Genomic DNA, 13,552 nt, shown 5'->3' with positions numbered 1-13,552 from the left:
TCTTACGTCATTTTAATTAAAAAATGGTAATGCAAATTTTTTCATCGGTAATATATGTCTAAAATAAGGTTTACATCATTGCTAAATAAGAAATTTTCGCTAACATGAACTTTCAAAATTTTTGTCATGTGGGCCCCCCCCCCCCCCCCCCGAAATGAAATCCTGGCTACGTCCCTGGTCCGAACCACCTGTTATTTGACATTGGACGTTCAAAGTGGTCACACAAACTTTCCTCCAAAAATTGCCAATTGTTAGGAGTTTAGCGACAAGGGTGGATCGAACTAACATTATTTTGACATTTGAGGTTCCCAGTGGTCATATGTAGTACGCAACGGTTGCTTTATGAGCGCGATGTTCCATGTTACGTTTCCAGATTTAAGTCAAGGATACGTATTTGGCGTGATCTGTTGGTGGTATTCCTTGACCTCGTATTCGTGGTAGATTGGGGATTGCATATTTGTACTTCGTAGTGAATAGCACTCAGTTTCCCTGGGTTCACTCCCAGGCCACAGCTAGTGTCTCAAGTATCTAGTTATTTCAGGGCTCCGTTCATAATATCACTTATCACGGACGGAAACAAACCAGAGACGAGTATTACCACGTCGTCGTAGACAACCACCTTAATCCCTATATGGTCAAGTTTATTAAAGATTTCATTAATGACATGGAGTCAAAGTATTTGCGAGATAACTCCTCCCTGTGGAGTTCTTCTGTTTACGTGCTTTGACAGCGTACTATTTCCCAGTGTGACATTAATAACTCTACTTTGCAGCATGGTAGTTATCCAGCAACCGATGAATGGTTCCACGCCGAAGTTATCTAGAGCTTGTTTTATTGCTGTAGTACTAACGTTGTTGAGAGCGCCTTCTATGTCCAGGAAAGCAGCTAAGGTAAATTTTTTGTGCTCTAAGGACTTCTCAATAGTCCTAACGACTTCGTGTATGACTGTATCTGCGGAGCACCCTTTTATATAAGCTAGAAGATATAATGTTCGAGTTGTCCGTCTTTTCTTGAATATGCACGTCGATGAGTCTTTCGAGCGTCTTAAGTAGAAATGATGGCCTGAAGTCTTTAGCATTTTCATGACTACGCTTTCCTGCTTTGGGTATGAAGACAACATTTATCTGTCTCCAACACATTGCAACGGAGTTAAGTGATGTACAGTGTTGGCCAAAACTAAAGCACCCCCTCAGCACATTTTTTTAAAATGGTAATTTTTTTGAGAAAAGAAAGTTGAAAAATTGTTGTTGTGTTTTCCTTTTTATTTATTTTATATCTTTATTATTGGTAAGTACAAAAACAAGGAATTCAGAATTTAATAAACAAAAGTTAAAATTCAAAAAACATTTTAAGTCGCAAGTATAAGCGGACCAAACTAAAGCACCCCCAATTCGAGGTACAACAAAAGCTATTGAAATCAATATTTCGTTGTGTATCCTTTATTCTGGATGACGCAAGCACATCGTTTAGGCTAGAGGATATCAAATAATTAATTATTACAGGCGATTTGCTTCCCAGGCTATTTTTGCGGTTTCAAATAAATTTTCTTTGGTTTTTCAATTTTTTTCGGATGATTTTTAAGTTAACGATCTCCCACAAGCCCCAATTGAGAGCTAAGATCATGTGATTGGTGGGCCAATGGAGAACTTCTGTCTAATTATTTTGGAATAACTCCTTAAATACTTTCGGTACATGTTTGGCTCGATATCTTCCTGGAGTATCCATCTAAGTGGCATCTCTTCTTCAGCGTAAGGCAACGTCACGCCTTTTAATACGTTACGATACTTGAAACGATCCATAATTCCATTAATTTTATGAATTGGTCCAAGGGATTGGATAAAAAAATCCCAGACCATTGTGTTCTGCCTCCATGTTATACAGTGCCCTTACAATATTTAGGATTTAACCGTTGCTCATTTGATATATTCCTTAAGCCATCCGAATCCTTTAAAAACAACTTAGATTCATCGGAAAACAGCACAGTCCTCCATTTTTGGATACCCCACTTCAGATGGGTCTTGGAGAATTCTAGTCCGGCTCCTTCATTTTTTGTCAAGATGAAAGTTTTTTTGCTGGTCGTCGACTGAATAAGCCGTCGTCTAGCGTTCTTCTGTAAATTGTTCTTTAGCTAATTTTTCAGTCTAAGCGATTTTGTATTTGACCAGAAGAGGCTGTAGCATAATTTTTGGATGAATATGAACAATATCGGCTAATGTTTTGGTATAGCCCCCACATAGCGGTACTTTCCGATCTTCGGTATTTTGAGTATCTAAGCCACATTTTCCTACTAAATCAGGTGTAATTTGGTACTTAGGGTTTATAGTGGTCACAAAATATTTCCACCAAAAATTGTGGACATGGGTCCACTTTTGGGTATAACCCCCATATAACGGTAACTCCCGATTTTCAGTATTTTTAGGATTTAAGCTAAATCAATTATTTCCCCTGCAATAATTAATAATTTATTATCCTCATCCAGAATAGAGGATACGCAAAGAAATATTGATTTCAATACTTTTTGTTGTACCTCAAATGGGGGGTGCTTTAGTTTTGTCCGCTTATATTTGCGACCTAAAATGCTTTTTGAATTTTAACTTTTGTTTATTGAATTCTGAATTCCTTATTTTTGTGTTTTCCAACAATAAAGATATAAATAAACAAGTAAGAAAAGTCTATACTCGGACGGAGCCGACCATGGGATACCCTATACCACTATCCCTGGACAATCGCTCTCCACGGAACTTCTTTTCAATGATTGTGAAAATTTAATTATCAAATATCAGAGATGTAATGTATAATACTTATGACCAAAACCAAAAAGTTATCTAGCATGACAAAGACATTTTTGTAGCAGGAAAGGAAAATTTAGTTCACACAAACTAAAATGTAATGAAACCCACTTATGTAGAACTACTACTTCCGTTGTTTAACCGCTACGTTATTGAAATTTTTACCAATTTCACACAAAAGTTTCAGTCCATTTAACCCGCTAAGTATTATCTGATCTTCACGTTGGTTTGTACGCTTCTTCTTCATCATAAACTCAAAATTTGTTTAAAATTTTGCGGGTTTTTATTTTGACCTACAGAGCCGCTACAAAATTGGTTAAAATTTTGTTTTTGGTCGATTTCATCCCCTGAACATTTCACGATCATCACCAAAACCTAATCATTTCTATTCTGGCCCGAACCCAACCTCCTTAAAAAATTCGTTACAAACGTTCCATAATTGCGGCCTTAAGCTTGTTTAAAATTTTTAATGGACGGACACACATCGCTTAATCGCTTTATCTCGTCGAGATATGAATTTTGGCATACCAAATAAGGGGTCTAGAACGAATATTTCGTGGTGTTACATAAACTTCTGGAGAGTCAATATGTAGCATGAGATAAAAATGTGGTTCTCTACACAGAACCCATTATATATTATTCAGTGGGCCCGTTATCTAGCAAACACTTTATTGCAATTTACATCAGAGGAAAGGTCAGTAGTTTTTTCCATATGTAGGCTACTTTGCGAAATATATATGTCCTCAAGGAATTAAAATATCGACCAAAAATATAATTTTTATATTTTTCATACAAAAGTAATGGTCCATTTCACCCGCTAAAGAATATCAGATCATCATTCAAAATTGTAGACATCTTTTTCGACCTATACTCTTACCCGGTGCAAAATTTCGTGACTATTGATGTATAATTGCGACTTCTAGCGAGTTTATTATTACACTACAAACAAATAACGGAATATATTAAGCTGTAACTCTGTTATCTGATCATGCACACCAACATAATTGGCATCAATTGAAAGGTCAAGCGTTCCACTTTCAAGTATATCTCACTTGTCCGGAATGTCACTTCCAGGAATTAAGATATAAGCTGTATATTATAATTTTTTTTACAATTTTCACACAAAAGTTTTGGTCCATTTAACCCCCTAAATATTATCCGATCGCCATCTCAAATTGCAAGCTTCTCCTCTTATTACAAATTACGCGTTGATCGGACTATTATTGAGACCTACAGAGCCGCTAGAAAATTGGATAAATATTAAGTTTTTGGTCCATTTCCCCCGCTAAATAATTCACGATCATCACCAATAAGAATATGGATCTATTCTGATCTGAACCCGACCTCCATATAAAATTTCGTGACGATCGGTCCATAATTGCGGGCTGGAGCGTGTTTACAATTTATAATGGACAGACGGACGGACACACATCTCAAAATCGCTTTATCTCGTCGAAATATGAAGATTGGTATACCACATTGGGGGTCTCCGACGAATATTTCGCGGTGTTACATGAATTTTTATCAAAACAAACTTATAATACCCTTTTCCACATTGTGGTATAGGGTATAATAAATTTTGCTTAGTCTGTCTGTATCATTGGTGCTTTCTGACGAACCGCAAAAATCAATTCATGATTGCTCTTTTGCTCTGGCTGTTTGTACTCCTTTAGCTTATCCTTATAAGGCTGTCAGTATCCGCTTTGGTAGCTGGCGCTGAAGACTTTCCGCGACTGTTTACGCAGTTTAGAGAGCTTGGATGTCCACCATGGTGGTTAGTGCTTTGTCGATCGCGTCATTGGGCATGATACTTTAAAAGCTGCATCTAGGAATTTCTCCAGAATGGATACAGCTTTGTCAATAAATGCCGTAGTGTCGCCTTTGTGTGGAATGCTGGGTATTTGATCTTTTAAAACCTTAGCTTTGTTCCAGAACTAAAAAGTTTTTACAATTTACGACTTTTACACATTTTACCCGAAAACCCGTTCCCGTACACAAAAAAGTTGTAAAATGTTCACTTCTCTTTTAACCAAAATGGCGCTGATTGACGCTCTCTTTAAAAACTTCTTACTCGACAAATTTGAGCGTGTAAAAAATAGTAACATGGATGCCGGCGTCTGATTGGCTGGTACGCCGACTTTGACATTTGTTCCAGATTTTTTGACGTTTTTTTTTCATTTTTGCGTTCCCGAACTTTTTGAAGAAACTTTTGTGTGACAACAATTTTTCTCTCTTTCTCTCTTTTACGAGTTTTACTATTTAAAAGTACGGGAACAAAGCTCTTAAACTTCTCCCAGTTCGTTCTTTTGGTGTTGCGAAATTATTTAGTTGGCGTTTCTTTTTCAGATATATTAAATAGTATCCAATCTGCAGTATCTATTATTTTACTCTTTTTTTCAGGTTATGTCTAAAATAACAAAAAAGAATACAGGGGCTCAATTCTGTTTCTATGAAAATGTGAAATGAAAACATTTATAAATGCAAAAAATGTCAAATGAAAAGTTTTATAAAGAAAATATTTTTCATTTCTAATTTTCATAGAACAAGAATCCAGCCCCAGGACACATAACAGTGTTTGATTTAATTTTTGGGATAAATAAATCCGAACTTTGGTGGGCGATGCACAAAACTACTGGCAACACTAAGTGTTGGCTATAACCAACGAGAGAAAGAGCGAATAAAAAAACAATTAAAAGAAACAAGCATTTTGTTGGTACAAAACAAGAGATTTTCAGTCAGTCATGCTGTTGATTTGTTGGTATCGCCCGCCTGTCTGTCCAAAAAACATTGAGAAACAGACAAATACGTAATTATCTTCTTTTTTCGATTTTCTGTTATCTCTCTCATGGGGGCTCTCATTCAACGATTTGCTGTGTCTACATGTGAGTGCGTGTGTGTCTGTATCATGTTTGTTTAATTTTGATAATTCGATTGAGATAAATAAATGATTGAGGGGTTGGAGAAATGCAAGCAGGGACTGATAGGCGGTTGTCAAAAGGCTGGGCTCTGTACAGAACTACTTGTTGTTAGAGGGTTATAAGGGTCTTGACGCTTTTGTTGTTGCTGTTTCAGTTGTTGGTAGTATTGGGAGTGTAAATTTAATGTGTCTAATTAAAAATACCCCAACTAACAAAAAATATTATTGAATGAATGGCGTCCAATCCGAAGAAGGCTAGTCTTATCACAGTTGATTGCTGGACAGTGATGACAAACAATAACTAAAGATCAGTGGTAAGTGATGTGACGTTGCTGTTGTTCGTTTTGTGAGGCTAGTAAGTAAATGAAAGCGGCGGACCGACCACAAGCATTAACAGAATAGGTCTGCTACGTTTTGTGTGGTGGCTCGGTGTCCGTCTGTCCGTTCTATCTGTACGTACGTACGTGCTCATATAACAACTATGTCCCACCAACTTCGTCCGTCGTCAATGCTGCTGCTGCGTTTTGCTTTACAGGGCGCGAAGTTTTGGTTTTCGTGTTTGCTTTAAAGTAAATTATTTATAATGGCAAAACGACCATAAAATGAAATGAATTGTATTTAACGCGCTTTGAATTGACTCTCTGGCCGTTCTCTTAAGCATTTGCTGATAAACAATCGACAGAGTCACAAGCAACGATCGACAACGGTCAACACCGGATGACAGAGAAGTTTAAAACGTTTTGAAAACATCAAACCCGGTGGATCGCGTTGAATTCGGAGTGTGTGAGCAGTGTGTTCTTTTAATTTGATGTGTGTTTTGAAGCGAAGTTTAAGAACTGTGTTGACATTCTTAAAAACTATTGTGTTGAGCGATTCATTAAAAAGTTTAGTTAAATTGTTTTTGCGCCAAAAATAATCAGCTCTTCTTGTAAACTAAATGCGATCTTCAGAAATTCATTACGAAAATCCCTTTTGTAAAGCTTAATCGTACGCGGTGTTACTGTGTATGTGTGTTCCATAAATTCATGGGAGGAAAAAACAGCCTCGTTCCGTTGTTGGGGTGCTTTGTGTTCAGAATTAATTATGAATTAATTCTATTGCTGTGACCAGTTCAATTCAATATTCGTTGCTCTTTCTCTAATTGGGAAAATTTATACTCAGTGATGTCACTATAGCCAAGTTGAAACTGTTACTCGACAATATACTTGGCTTGCTAAAAAGTTTACAAACGAAAAAACAACAACATTCCAATCATTCGACTCCGTGTACGATAAAACAAAGTGCTTTGTAACCTAATCTGAATCGGTGTGGCGTACGTGTTCAGCAATAAGATTTTTCAATATGTACAAGCAGAATTTGTGTGATTTGATTAGAGATCGAATTTAAATCGAAAACAAATAAATTCAATAATTTATTATTGTTATATTGATGAAACAAACAAACCAACACCGACCGTTCCGGAGCACTCACAAGTCAATAGTACCGCAAGAAAGTGCCCAGCAATAAATCATGACACATAAGAGTGAAATGTGAAAGGTAAACAAACGGAGTAAACATCGACGACCAACAACAAATTATTCTAGGCATTCAAGCCAATAGTTTTAAACACACAAAGAAACAAACGTACATCCATATCTAAAAGGTAAATAAATAAAACAACGTAAATCTATACAACAACAAAATAAAAGAACAAACATTTTCATCTTTCAATTTCTCTGTATTTCATAAAACACCTTACAATAATACCCAATCATCCCAAATAACAACAACAAAAAACACCTCAATATCATCAACAAAGCAAGTGTTTTCTTAATACCTACTCTCCATTAGTCATCTGATGCCAACAACAGAGTCATTCAGTCAGTTCAATACAACAGAATTTAAATGATATTCCAAACAATATTTTATGTTGAATCACCGTTTTAATCGAGTTAATATTTTTTTGTTTTTACCTGGAAATTGTACAACGCAGCGGAGCGGCCTCGACAGCCAACCTTTCCGCCCCCTTCCGGCTGTTTGCATCTTTTGCTTACTCATATTCTCTGTTTTGATCAAAAATGCTCTCTCAATACTGCTCCCGTACAAAGAGTTCGCGTCTTGGCAAGAGTCACAGCTAAAACGGCAAAAACATTTGTCAAGTTTTGAAAAAAAATGTACACTCAGCATCTTTTATGCCATAAAATTTATGGGGAATTAATGTAAGTGTATCCGATCGGAAGACGTATAGTATTCATGTGTAGGTATCTGGTATATAGTATGTATGCATGTATATGGCGGTAAATAATTTCCAAAGATGCATATGAATGTTTTTAATTGATCGTGAGAATGTGAAAATGCCCAAAAGTATTGCCAACACAAAACTTTATCATTATCGCAAGGGGATTTCATTGAAAACCCCTTAATTGAAATTGATTATTGAAAATATGGGGGTAAATAGGTTATGGATACGGGCAAAACAAAAAATTTTAAACGAACACCAACATAAGATTCGATGAAAATTGAGTGCATAAAAGTGCAACCAACAAATGTGGATGTAAAATATGGGCAGGGATCTAAAGCGTTCGACAATGTTTATGAGATGTGTCTTCGTCACCCATAGTTATTTGCAGGCCTCAAAAAAAGAAAAGAAATAATAATAAACGAAAAGTAAAATAAAGGTATTAAGGATTTTGTGGAAAAAATCTCCGGATTTCACCACAATTATAATTTATTGTTTGGAAACTTGAAAGTTATCAAAAAAGTTAAAACCCCAAAAGACAGGCATCCCAATTTTAATGTATGATACGTTTTTGAACTTTATCTTGGCTCGTCGAATTCGGGAATATTTTTTAAATCTTCAATTATTCATTTTTTTAAGAATCTTTTAAAACGTTGTACCCTCCAACATAAGACCGAGGGTATAAAGGGTTATCCATCCATTTCGGGGTTTCGAAAGCAAACTTAAATAAAACACATAACATATTTTTTTGATAATATTTCTTTTTTATTATAAAGTTTGAACGTTGACATTATGTGTGAAACACTACATCATTTTAATGACCTCCACGTGAACTGTTGCAAGCACTGATTCTTTTGAGGTAATTTTGACCACTTTTTGACACATATTGGGCGGTATCTCAGCCATAACTTGACGAATGTTGGATTTTAAGTGCTCAAAAAAGTTGTAATGGTCTCAACCCAGTGGGAAAATGTAATCGATGGGAATCGAACGGGTAATACAGAGCCACTATGTTTTATTGATTACCGAATACATTATTCGTAACACGGTGCATGTCCTAGGAAAATAATGTACATACCTATTACTTTATATTATCCATAGAATGCAATGTGTAATGTATGGATTAGAATATATTATTTTATAGCTCAGTAGGAATATCTAATATAATTTATGTATTAGAATGCATCGTATTATTGTATGCATTTTTTTAGTTAATTTATTCCCCTCATATTACAATTAAACACCGTTTATTTTGATTAATTGTTATTTATATATAGACATAGGTATAACGATTTAAAACATTATTAAAAAAAATAATGGAAATAAATATATTCAAAAAAAAAAAAACTCAACAATTTTAATAATAAAATGAAATAATAAAAATAAAATAATTAAAAATAATAGGATTTTCGTCTGCACAATCTTCATTTCAGTTCACTTTCACGTCAGTCCACTTCCACCAAGTTTTTTCTTGTTTTTCAATAATATTCCTTAAAGCCTTAAAAAATTTTGTAACATTACGTCTTCACTTGACATGAAGGCATTGTCAGATAACGGGACTACAAAATAAAAAAATCTGTTGAAAAAACTGAAACACTACATTCCCTTATCGTATACTTTGGGAATGTAATAGGTAATTAAAATGCATTTTTTGTCGAGTGGATTTACTTGCTCGATTCTTTAGCGTAAATTATAGAATATATCTACTATAATGTATTTAATAATTTTACTTTTAGTCCAAATAAATTTTCTTCTCGATTCTTACGGATACGTTTTGTAACGTATAGCTTATAATGCATTAATGAATATATTTTCAATGTAATATGTTCCCAATTTTCCCACTGGGAAGTAGCATGTTCTTGTGGGCCAGTTGATATCGCCACAACGAGAAATTACGCGGCCAGCAAATGTCTCTTGCAATAAAGCCATATTCGCTCAACTTGTGTAGCATGTGACACCGTCTTGTTGAACCACATATTCTATAATCCGTATTCTTCAATATCAGGCGGAAAAAGTCGGTTATCAAATTACCATAACGCTTCGAATTGTCGGTGACAGTCATTCTATCGTCGTTTTCGAAGAAGTAAGGTTCAATCGCACCTTCGGACCAAAGAGTGCACCAAACAGTGACTTTTTCTGGGTGTAATTGCCTCTCTTCAATTACTTGAGAATTCTCAAAACCCCGAATACGAACAATCAATAAAAAAATCACCATTTTTGTAGTAGTTTTTGATAATGTTTATGCGTTATGTGATTAAGTTAAGGGATCCATTTTCGTCAATGTCAGACTTTCAACTGAAAAGAAAAAAATTGGTTTAACAACTTGGTTTGACACATGTCGAATTCCAGACCCATACTTTTGAAACCGCGAAATGGATAACCCTGTACTTAACTTCGTTATTCCGTTTGCAATTATATATTTATAAAAAGTATATATTAAATTATATATTATTACTAGCTGCACCTGGTGCGCTTTGCTACCCCAACTATGATAAATAATAATGAAATGTTATAATTATATTAACTTTATTTATTTATTTTTTTTTTTTTTTTGAAATATTTTAATGCATAAATATAGGAGATAATAAGGCATTGTCAGTGTCATGTATGGAGCTCATGCTATGGTATTTTTGTATGTTGCAGGAAGTAACACTCCTCCTAAATCCTTTCCAACTATGTGTATGCCTAAGTGCATGACATTTACAAATTCCATATACTCTTACACTCTTTATTTCGACAAATCGAGCCTACCTGAGCCTACTATCCCCTTTAACGAAGAGAATTAAATTAGGAATAACATTGACGTTTATGTTACTCATGCCAATTGTTTTGATAATTTTTACTTCAATAATGATTTAGACATTTAGACAAATGTAGGTAACTGTTTCCCCTTCGACCATCCCACTTAAAAAGTCTCTCAGATATAAGATATTTAATAATTATAGCCTTGGTTAATTCCTTTCTGACTATAAGTACACGCGTACTAACCGATGACTTCAAAGTCTCTCCCTTAAACAATGTATCAGAAATTTAATATTTTATGAAATATCAATGTGTATGACATATTATTTATTTTATGTAATCGGCCGAATATAAATATAGGAGGCAAGTAGCCATGTTTATTCCAAATATTATTGAAATTGGACGTCAAATACATGAAATCGGCTGAAAATATATATGGGATCTATATCCAAATCTGAACCCATTTAAACATAATTTGGCAAACTTATTTCTAGACCAAATTCCGTCACACATTCCAAAGTTCATTGAAAATATACATACACAGCGTGTTTGGTGCATAAAATACATAAAATCGGCCGAAATATATATAGGAGCTATATCCAATCTGAACCGATTTCAATATAATTGGGCAAACTATTTATTGACCAAATTCCTTCACACACCCCAAATTGCATTGAGATTCGATATACCGTGCATAAAATACATGAAATCGGCTAAAATATATATGGAAACTTTTGATTGCTTAAGCTGGAGTACGAGTATATATATGGAAACTTTATCCAAATCTTAAGCGATTTTTATATTACTTGACAAATTTTTTTCCATACCAAATTCCGTCACACATTCCATATATCATTGAAATTGAACATTCATAGCGTGTTTGGTGCATCAAATAAATGAAATCGGAAGCTATATCCAGATCTGAAACAATTTCAAAATAATTGGAGGCTTATCTGTAACCGTTCATTAGATATTTGCATATAAATGAAAGCGATATTTATCAGTTAGGGTGGCGGAAAAGCTTAGTCACATCAAAAATTCGGATCCGTTAGTCATTATATAACCCATTATAAAGTTATATAACAAGGTAAAACTACTTACTTCACTACTTACTAAATAATGAGTACGGTGACACAGAGCGTATGTGCCGCGAGTTTTTTGTTTACAAAATAAAGAATGGATGGTGGTGCACATGTAAACGTTTAACAACACTTAATGTTCGTACGCGTAGCCATTGTGTGTATTTTGTTCGGCTACAAATCGCAATGATCAAATCCAGCAGAGAGCAAAATAAAATAAAACTATGAAGTGTGTTGAAATTGAAAAGAAATTCCACCTCAACTGTTCTAAAATTAGAACATAGGTATGTTTTTAGATTATTTTTCACCTTCAAGTGGCCAAAGAATAACTAGTTATTCTAGTGGTTATAGAATAACTAGCTATTCAGTGCGACATGCCCTTGTTAAGATAATGGGTTAGTAGGGGGTTTGTAAGTAGTTACGACTGCCAAAAATAACTATAAAAACCCATTATTTGGTAATGATTTTATTTTTTGTTGGGGTACTTTCGTAAACAACATTATTTGGTAATGATTTTTTTTCTGGGGTACTTCCATAAACAAAAGGAAACTAATTGTTCCACTTTACTTCAAAACAACTCATGGTGATGGGTATAAAAAGTTTGGTTTGGCCGTAACATGATTTTCAAATAATTCTGAAATATCGCTGAATTTTGCTATTCCACTGCAATTGGAGACATCAGATAAGCTACCTGGAAATTGGTCCTGTTGGAAAATTAGTCCTCCAATATCATCTTAATCTATTGTATTCCTTTTAATATTTTCTTGTACGCATTTACATATTTAATTTTCTTTAAATTTCGTACTCTCATCGTTACGTGCAGCCGCTAAATAAAATTGGTATTGGCAACTCTAGTCATTACTCAATTTACCTGTTGTTGTTGAGATCTTGCAGAGAACTGATTCTCTAACACATAGTTGAGTTGTTGACGTACTCATTCATAAGTCGATAACAAAAGGTTGTATATTAGGGTTATGACTGCTTTACAACCTCGTATTCCTGCAAAATATTTGTATGAGTTTTTACCTAAGATTATAAAAAATCTTAATTATAAAGTGGTTCGATAGAAAACCTCCCGCCCATAATGATTTTAAAATCTTTATTGATCAGCACTTTGGACAATTTTTTAAAGCCACTGATAGCAGATAGGTACATATATGTATAGGTATATTGATAATATATCTATAGGTATATTTTATATTATATAAAACTTCATTTAATATATCATATCAAATAAAGGTGGTTTATGCGGGACATTTTTTAATACTTATGGCTATATTACACCATATGACATCAGCTGGTCTGTATATTAGAATACCGAAACTGACACCATACATGTAAAAAAGCATATGGTGTAATATAGCCATTAAATGGAATAAACGTTATTTTGGCTATTAATAGGCAAAAGTTCATTTATTCTCGCAACAGGAAATTATTTTTGAGAAAAAAGACAAAAAGTCATAATCCTATTGTGTATTTTTTTGTGCGTGTGTGGTAAGTTATCTATTTTATTCTTGTGATATTACACTTGTTGCGTTCGATTTTTGTTGTTGTTGCTGCCTTAGATACAAAGTGCGTGTGCATCTTAACTCGTAAATCTGTCTTCTGCTCAGTACGGAAAGAGTAACAGTCACATGGTTGATTGTACGTGCTCATCATCAATGGGTTCGGTCGCCTCTTCATACTGCGATAGCATGGTGCGATGAGGGAAATCACCAAACAAACATAGATCTTTGATAAGAATCGTCTCGTTGTAAAGGCGGCATCGGATAGACAGCTAGCTAACCAGCCAAGAGGCAAACAAACA

The 13,552-nt window shown here is 34.6% G+C and overlaps 1 protein-coding gene across 3 annotated transcripts in view; it reads left to right on the top strand.

Annotated features, from left to right (window-relative positions):
* The first annotated feature begins 5,848 nt into the window (after positions 1 to 5,848).
* moody (G-protein coupled receptor moody) overlaps positions 5,849 to 13,552 on the top strand; it is a 59,248-nt gene continuing 51,544 nt past the window's right edge. The window contains exon 1 of one of the 3 annotated variants that reach the window (XM_073978534.1): positions 5,849 to 6,020. The gene's annotated coding sequence lies outside the window, so the exon portion shown is untranslated. Of the gene's footprint in view, positions 7,349 to 13,552 lie in introns of all 3 variants that reach the window. The other 2 variants (XM_073978531.1, XM_073978535.1) reach the window with 2 other exon arrangements.

The sequence above is a fragment of the Musca autumnalis genome, unplaced genomic scaffold, assembly GCF_047663935.1.
Source record: "Musca autumnalis isolate F117 unplaced genomic scaffold, ASM4766393v1 scaffold_3, whole genome shotgun sequence".
NCBI classification, from domain to species: domain Eukaryota; kingdom Metazoa; phylum Arthropoda; class Insecta; order Diptera; family Muscidae; genus Musca; species Musca autumnalis.
This window is presented reverse-complemented; position numbering and strand designations above follow the sequence as displayed.